Source organism: Hyposmocoma kahamanoa, unplaced genomic scaffold, assembly GCF_003589595.1.
Source record: "Hyposmocoma kahamanoa isolate Upper Pololo Valley unplaced genomic scaffold, ASM358959v1 160, whole genome shotgun sequence".
Taxonomy (NCBI): Eukaryota; Metazoa; Arthropoda; class Insecta; order Lepidoptera; family Cosmopterigidae; genus Hyposmocoma; species Hyposmocoma kahamanoa.
The window spans coordinates 3,931,194-3,940,477 of record NW_020653575.1 but is presented as its reverse complement, the minus strand read 5'-3'; positions in this window follow the sequence as shown (position 1 = coordinate 3,940,477).

Here is a 9,284-nt window from a genome sequence, read left to right as displayed (position 1 = left end):
ACTGACTAACTCCACGCCTAGGCTATATATTACCAGTCAACATTGATACTATCTTGACAGTTAAATGTTTTGATTGATCAATTAGGGTTCCACATATAATTTCACTACGTGAACAACGACGAGACATTTAAGGTCAAAGTGAATCTTCCAGGTGAACGTATACCACAGAAGGAAAACAACAATGGAAACGCCTTAAGTCTCGATTACTATCAGAATTATTGGTCGTAGTTTCAAATTTTAAAAAGAAATAACAAATTCTGGATTGTTAATATAGTTTAAACTTTATCATATTGGTATCGTTGAAAGTTCTATACCATCAATACCTAAGTACTATATTAACCAAGTTACGACATTTTAATATTATATTGAAATTTAAATGAATGTGCTGCCATCTAGCGGTTTATTGCTGAACGACGACGAATTGGAGTTATTATTTTGGTTATCCAAACAAAAAGCGACCATATTGCAGTGGTATAAGCTTTACTTTCGTTTCTTATAACAAAAAAAAATATCGATAAAAAGAAATTTGAAAATTTATTATAATAACACTTTTCTATGATATGAAATACCACCACGGGTAATATTTGGTGCGGCCATTATGTTTGCCCTCCAAAACAGCACAATAAGGCATTTTTCAAGGATTTTAGAAAATTTGCACGAAAGAATGACATAACCATACCATACAAAGCCAAAATGGCGGACTGAGCTCAGATAGGTCTTTCAAGACCTATAATTGGCACGCGTCGGACGCTAACTAACCACTTCTACTGTATTTATTATTGTTCTGTGACGTGTACTATCCCATTCGGCGCATTGGCAGTACCTTTCAAGTCTTTGCCATTTAAGGCTCTGAGTAACACTGCAATGTGTCACTGGGTCACTTGGTATCATAAAAGTATAAGGAATTCGAACACCATCAAATACCACAGGTGTTAAGGAGTGAAGATCACCACATAGGGTGATGATATTTTAAAAGATGATTCTACGCCTCACAAATGGTTGTGTTAAGTTGTGCCTGATGTTGAGCGACACGCCTGTCCATAGCAGTTGCTATGCAACTCAGAGTTTTAAATAGCAAAGATCCAGATGGGCGGGCAGTGCCACTGCGCCTGTCACACTGAGACATAAGTTGGAAAAGTCCCACATGCCTGTAATTTCACCAGCACCCTTACCCTTCGAAACCGGAACGCAGTAATGCTCATAGTGGCAGTACTTCATCATATGGAGACGAACTCTTTCACAAGAAACTCTACTGCTACTAATTTCGTTCGCAGAAAATTTAAACCTCAAAAACTTGTTATGTTGCAGGTGTCGGCCTTATTTTTTATTTTTTTTAATTACGGACAGCAGGGATCCATGAAGTGTTAGTAACAAAAATAGCTTATAATTAGGTTAGTACTTAAATTCTACTACGGATTTTGTGGATGTTATTAAATGCCGCATCACGGGGCACTCACTCATATCCGCGATAGTCTTCAGTAGGCCGTGGCTACTGGCACGTATTCTGTCTTCATCCGTAAGAGTGCCATGAAGCCGTCGACGCGAGCTTCAGCAAACATGGCAGACACACTACAGAACCGTGACAGCAGCATGGTTCTGGAGGCGTTATTATATTGTGTATGTGTTACCGGAAATGTATGAAATCTAGGAATTGTATAAAAATCCTAGGAAATGTATACAATTCCGAAGCTATCTAGGAAATGTATAAAATATTGTTTCAAAAACTATTTGTTACATAAATGTCCTAGAAAATGTGTACAATTCCTAGGAATTGTATATAATTCCAATATCGTATTAGGTATAAAAATAATGCTTTCTGTAATAAAACACGTTGTTAAAATGAGAATAATATTTTTTATTAAAGCACTCATTGCCCAGAGGGACTTCCGCGTTTGTATAAAAAAACCTAACTTAACCTAAATAATCCGATTCGTTTCTGCCCAGAGGGACTTCCGCGTTTGTATAAAAAAAACCTAACTTAACCTAAATAGTCCAATTCGTTTCTGCCCAGAGGGACTTCCGCGTTTGTATAAAAAAAACCGAACTTAACCTAAATAATCCGATTCGTTTCTGCCCAGAGGGACTGCGACGCGCGTACGCGTACCCATTGAAATCTCAAATATTTTACATTTCCGATTGCTATTTAGGAAATGTATAGATTTCCTAGGAAATGTGGCTAATATAATTTATTTTACACATTTCCGTGCGATTTTAGGAATTACATACATTTCCTAGGAATTGTATACAATGACGGATTACATACCTTTCCGGTAACATATGCAAGGCTTTGAGCGAGCTTTGGGTATAGCTGGCCCACAGGGCTCCAGCGTACAGTGGTGTACAATAGGCTCTAAAAAGAGTGACCTCCACCACTTATTTACTCCGAGAGTGCCACTTATTGAACATTGTATCATACAAGAATCGTAAGTACGGAACACTACAATTGTCACCCAATTTTTTACGGTTGTTATAGATAATATTCGATATCTATACGAAGACGAAACATATACACGTGTGTCTAATCTAAAGTCTAAACCACGACATATGAACAGGTGTACATGATAATTCCATCATGATTGGTAGACATTTTTTTTATATTAATAGTTATTTGCAGACTGATTATACAGCCTGCACTAAATAATGCAATATAGACGAGTGCCTTCATTGTGAAAAATCAAAAGCCTTGAATGTTCTCGAGAAATAAACACGAGATTTATAATGAAATAGAAAGAATATTATAACAGAAAAACATTTGCACACACGAGACGACTGCCAGGGTTTGGAGACGGCACCGGTTTTCATGGTGTCATCATTTCTAAAGTCCCAAGTTCGGTCACCGGCCGGGTCAATGAAGAAACACTTTTCCAACTTTTCTATATTGTCTCGGATGTGGGTGTTTGTGGTACCACCGTTGTTTCTGACTTCCATAATACGAGTGCAAAATCTCACAGTAAAAAATCAGGTTTATTGAATATCGCGATGTTTTATTGCCCTTATAATCAAATATTTTTGTGAAATTACTCCACTAGTTTGTTACAGTTATTAATGCAAAGATCAAACATAAAAAATTATTCATTCGATCCATTGACTTACAAATAAATGGACGACGGGTCTAATACAAAAACCACGAAAAAAATGTCCCAAGTCAACCTATTCGAAATTTAAATTGTAATGTCATCGCAGTATCGCGCTGTCAGTAGAACAAATGAAGACTAAAGCGGAGTGTCGCGCTCTGTATACGATTTTAGCGCCTTACAAGTGCGGACACTTTTTAGCGCGGACCCGACGTCCATATAATTGTAAGTCAATGATTCGATCCGACAAATCTCTTCTTGTCGATCTTAGCGTGCTTGTTGCAGACCTTTGTTTCATGGTTTTTAACGATTTTTTGCCGTAGTACCACCTGTAAGAAACCTGTGAAAGTTTTCTTCACTCAGCCAACCTTCAAAAATAATTAAAAGTACGCAGAAATGGACTCGTTCTTAAACGACCTGACAACGGTTGCTGCGGATAGAGTTGTAAGTCTGAAGGAAAGGCTTTATCTAAAATTCGTATGCAAATGGTGCAATCAGAAATGACGTAGGGAAGTAATTGCCTATTTACTTCATTACGCAGGCTCTTTGGAAGCGTCGCGGAGGCACTCGGCGTTCTTGGAGATACAGCGCCCCATAGGTAAAGCCGGCTACGCCAAAGAATTCTAAAGTGACGACCGCGTACCGAAAGACACAGCGTGGGCACACAAGGTGGACCAATGACCTAGTGAAGGTTGCAGGATTCCGTTGGATGCATGTTAGCGTGGCAATCTTTGGGGGTGTCTGAAATGATGATAATAATATAATAGTGTGTAACAATCGCGAAAACCTGGGACTCGATAATTATCTGCCCACGTGACCGAACGGTCTTTCCCGGGCTTGTAGAAGTATTTATATGGCCTACATTTATTTCGCTCGTGAGTTTGGGTGTGATTTTCTGTTTGCCTATGTGTGTGTACATGGCACCCGCTGTACAGGGTTTCCCTAGTGTGGTGCTATGAGCGTGTGCATTATTTATTTATTTAATTACTTTATTAGATATGCAATACAAGAAAAATAAGAAAAATTCAAATTTATCACTAAAACAAAAATGACAAATGGACCTATGATTATCTATCTCTGAAGTTTTTATTATTATTTATGTGTCATATTGATCGCCACACATAAGAAATCCCGGGAAGGTCCATATTAATATCTACATTTCGATGCAAGTACATAAATAACTCTACCTAATTCCGACCTCTGCCTATGATTCATCTACACAGGACTAAGGAATACGCGGGTATTTTACTTATAGCTCGTTATGATTAAGAACATACTGAATATATAAATAAAAATGTAAGTAAAAAATACAATTAAAATTTAATACATAAGAGCGGTTACACACTGCTACATTTAGTAGCGATGCAAACGCGATGCAAGCGCGTGATTGCATCGATACAATTGCGATTTATTGGCGATAACTGGGAGCTGCGACTTTACCTCCACATTGGTAAACTCAAGTTCATATCGCGCATCGCGATAAAATGCGTCAATATATTGCCAGAATTTGTTCATTATGAATTCATCTTTAGACACGTTGGCAACTGGCTGGAGCAGTGGCCCCCTGACAGAGACAAAATAAGTAATTCAAACCTTTGTCGGTCGTTCTCAGTGGGCCGCCAAAATATTGTGTTTTATACTATATATCTATATTTTCATCTATATATGCAATTTCCAATTAAATATGTTATTTTAGTAACTTACCTGTTATTGTAATTGCTATCCCGATCGTTAAAAAGGCGTAAATTATAAAAATAACCTAAATGCCAATACAAACACTGTCCTTGAATGTAGACAACGATACTTTTGTAGGAAGTCAATTCCTTTTAAAATATCTTTATAACAAAAAATTCGGAATTAAAAAATATTTAATTATTTTAAGAAAAATTCGGAATAAGCAAACTTTATATACACACAAAGTGGACCTATAATACCGGAATGATTAAAAATAAAAGGCAAAGAGTCCAAATCTATTTTTTTTTAATTTATTAAATTTCAAACAATTTAAAAAAAAAACGACGATTCTATATCGCTAGGTAAAAAACTTAGTTGTTTAACCACCTAACGACGAGCTAACAAGCTCGACACTTAAATTAACTTAATTCACTATAAGATTAATTAATTCTAGAGTATATGTCTACATTTACCTTATAAGTGCTATAGATATTATGCTACAAACCAAGATAGTGTCTCTTTAAAACAGTTTCTCTTTAATTCTATTTTTACTTACAATTACAAAACTTGTTCTCGTAAATGTACAACTATGGTACAACCATAAAGTAATTTACACATTAAAAATATAAAACCAAATACACAGTACAATAATTCCGAGATATTAAAGGGAGGTGTTATCCACTGTATAGTATTAAGTATTAGGTACTTCCGTTCAACGTTTCAAAAAAATTTGTTGCCGGAACCTGTATACTTTTTTATGACACCAAGTGATAGGACGAACAAGTCGTGCGCCTGGCGACACGCCTATCCGTAACAGTTGCAATTGCACTTTAAGATCTGAAGGGCACTGCCATTGCGCCCGTCACCCCGAGACATTGGCAAGTCCAATGTGTCTGTATTTTCACTAAGTCCCTTCACACTAACTCCCTTCAAAGCGGAAACGCATAATGCTCACATTTCTGCTTGGCGGCAGAAATAGGTAATGTGGCAGTACTTCCCTGGAATAACTCTTCCACATCCTTGTGAAAGAGCTCCTGCTCTACTGCCGCAAATTGATTATTAGGTAATAGTTAGTTTTGATATAAGTGCGGAAAGTTAGTCATTATTCACGAGTCTCGAGGCTTCTTGGCCCGAGCCAGAGGCGAGAGTCAAGACGCGAGACAAGTGAAAATGACAAATCCGCACGTGTATCAAACGACGTTTTTTAATACATTTGCGAAAAAAACTACATTGAAAGTAAAATAAAACAGTATTTTAAAAAAACTCATTTCTGCTAGTAAATTAAAATAATGAAATACAACCACTGCAACCATTATTTAAAAGTCTATGGAAATATAATTCTAACGTGCTGTTTTTGTTTATTTTCTGTAATATCGGTCTGTAACCACTTTTCTTATTATGAAGTCCTGGTACTTTTGTTTAAACTTCTTTAGAAACCCGTGCACGGTAGTGAGATACAATTTATCTGTAATACATAAAACAAATATATACATAAAAATCTCGCCTGTCACCCATTCAGGGGTAGGCAGAGACCTCCACTCGATACATTCATTATATAGTATTTGTAAATAAATATAAGTTTTAATGACGAATGACTTACGTCACAAAGCACATAAATATTAAATAAATATACAACTTCTTTAGTTCTGTGCTTAAGATTTGAAACAACAGTAAATTAAAAAAAATGGAAAAGTAAAAAGCACTAGTGCGAAAATTCCAACTTTCGGCACGATTTGTAGTGCGAAAAATACCACGTTTTGAGCAACTGTACTAAAAAATTATTTATGAACACTATAAGATTCCCATCCAAAGCAAACAATAACTTTTTGTTACGTCCTATATGTGTTATATATAATATCAATCAGTTCCAAAAATGTCAAATCACTAAAGGAAAATTACCACGAATTGTTACAAGCAGGTGGTCAAATTTTTTTACGTGCAGGTGGTATTAATTTTAATTCCAGGAGATTATTTTACAACACAGTTGACAAATATAGAGATAACAAAAAAAATCACATTAATCTATCGAGTCAGTCTTTTTTATAAACAATATACACTGATATTGCCTGTAATCGATTATGCTGATGTATGTGTTACAGTAATATCTCTCAAGTTTCTTTGAACAAGTTAGATCGTCTTATTAACAATTGCATTGGGTTCATCTTTGGTCTGCGAAAATATGACCACATCTCTACTTTTCGACGTCAACTAAATTGGCTTCCCATCCGTGAACGCAGATCCTTAAGAATTTTAACCACCCTTTTCTCCATTTTGATCGATACGGCTGCGCCTGATCACCTTTGATGCTCATTTCAATTTGAAACCGCTCGGCCGGGTTGCGAAATTCGAACTTGCTCTCTATTCTTTCTCATGGTACTGATTTTGTATCTAATTGTTTTGCCCTTCATGTAGTCCGCCTTTGCTGAGACTAAGTTATCTTTCAAGCGCATGTTGCGCAATTATCTTTTTGACAATCTTCCAGATCAGGACTGCATAATGTTGCTGTGGGTACTTGTATATTATTAATTAATATTATGTTTACCATATATTATATATGTATATGTTTAACTGCCTCCGTGGCCAAACGGTTGCCATGCCGGACTGCCACGCAGAGGTCCCAGGTTCGATTCCCGGGCCGGGAGAAATATTTGTATGGCCTACATTTATTTCTCTCGTGAGTTTGGGTGTAATTTGTGGTTGTCTATGTGTGTGTCCATGGCACCCGCCCGCGACACAGGGTTTCCCTAGTGCGGGGCTATGTTGAGAGTGTGCGTTATTTATTTATATATATATATTTAAGGTATATTTGTTATATATATGTATTGTTTATTATATATTTATATACTTATATTGGGTATATTTATGCTGTATTATGTTTATTTTATACTGTATAAATTAGCCATAAAATTTAGGCTTATGATTTTTTTTTCTGTTTTATGTGAAGCACCAACCTTTTGTTTTTTTTCTGTTTGGCTCAATGGTTGACTGGTAGAGAAAGCCTTATGGCATTAAGTCCGCCATTTGTACATTATTGTATTGTGCAAAAAAGGTTAAATAAATAAATAAACTAAATATTAATACGATGGCTACTGTTAAGCCGCTATTCTTAAGTTTTAGCAGAATATCAAACGTTCAAAATCCTGCCATTGACACTCTATCGACGCTATCGTATATTACCAGAAACAGAGACGAAATAAGGGCCATCCATCCCTGACAATTCATCAGGCAAATGAGCCATATATCACTTTTAAATATCAATTATCATCTGCGCTGAAGTCAACAAATGACCGTCTGTGTACGTCTCCGTATATTCCAAAAATATTCTGTATTTATTGTAATAAATATCTCTAACAATGGGGGCTGTTCAATTCGGTGGTGTGGGAAAAACTTCTAATTACAAAACAAACGGAATCACATTTCATTGGTAATTAAATATGTAATTTTGCAATTTTCGTCCATTATAGCAAAGCTCCAGTTAAACTGGTCGATTTGAAGTGAAACAATTGACGACACTCCTCAATTATTTCGAATTACAGCTGGCCAATCGGAGCGCAGTTGTCAACTAATGACTTGGCAGAATAGTTTTCAAACAAATTGTATGACATTTCGTCTCTATTTCATGTTAAATACTCAATGATCGACACATAACTGAGATGATTTAAAATTAGCATTGCTGTACCACTCACAGCTTAAAATCGCAAAGACCTGACCAGTGCCGACGTTACATATGGCAGGGCCTTAGGAGGCGCTGAACGCTTCTCGCAACAGAAAGAAACAATCCATTATGGGGTGTCCCAAACCAGTGATATAATAATAAAAATAATAATGCACACACTCTATATAGCCCCGCACTAGTACTCAAAATAGCCCCTAGACAACCACAAATTACATCCAAACTCATGAGAGAAATAAATGTAGGCTATACAAATATTTCTCCCGGCCCGGGAATCGGACCTGGGACCTCTGGGTGGCAGTCCGGCATGGTAACCTTTCGGCCACGGATTAAATTAAACTAATTATATGATTATAATAATAAATTAAGTTAAAGTGATAAAGACAATCTACTAATTAGAACCAGTTGATCAGCGAGCTATGATACGATTTCTCGGAGTTTTTTTGAAGGCAAGGTAAGGAACGAGATTATCCGACAGAGACCCAAGGTTGTCAACATAGCTAGTAGAATAAGCAAGCAGAAGTGGCAGAGGGCTGGCCATATCTGTCGAAGAATAGAAAACCGATGGGGAAGCGACTTCTTGAGTGGAGATCAAGACTCGGCCAAACGTAGTGTAGAACGTCATCTGAAGGGCTGCCGGCATGAGATGGATGCAACGAGCTGAAGACCGCGCGAAATGGCGCGCATTGGGAGAGGCTTATCCTAGAAACACAAGGAATAAAATATAAATACGGCCCAAACAACCCCCTAATTTAGAATTTTACAGTAGGGTTTTAATAACGAACATCGTTGTTCGCATTAACACCCAAACTATGTAATAAATTGCCAGATGCTGTTAAACAATTAAATTGTAGACAATTTAA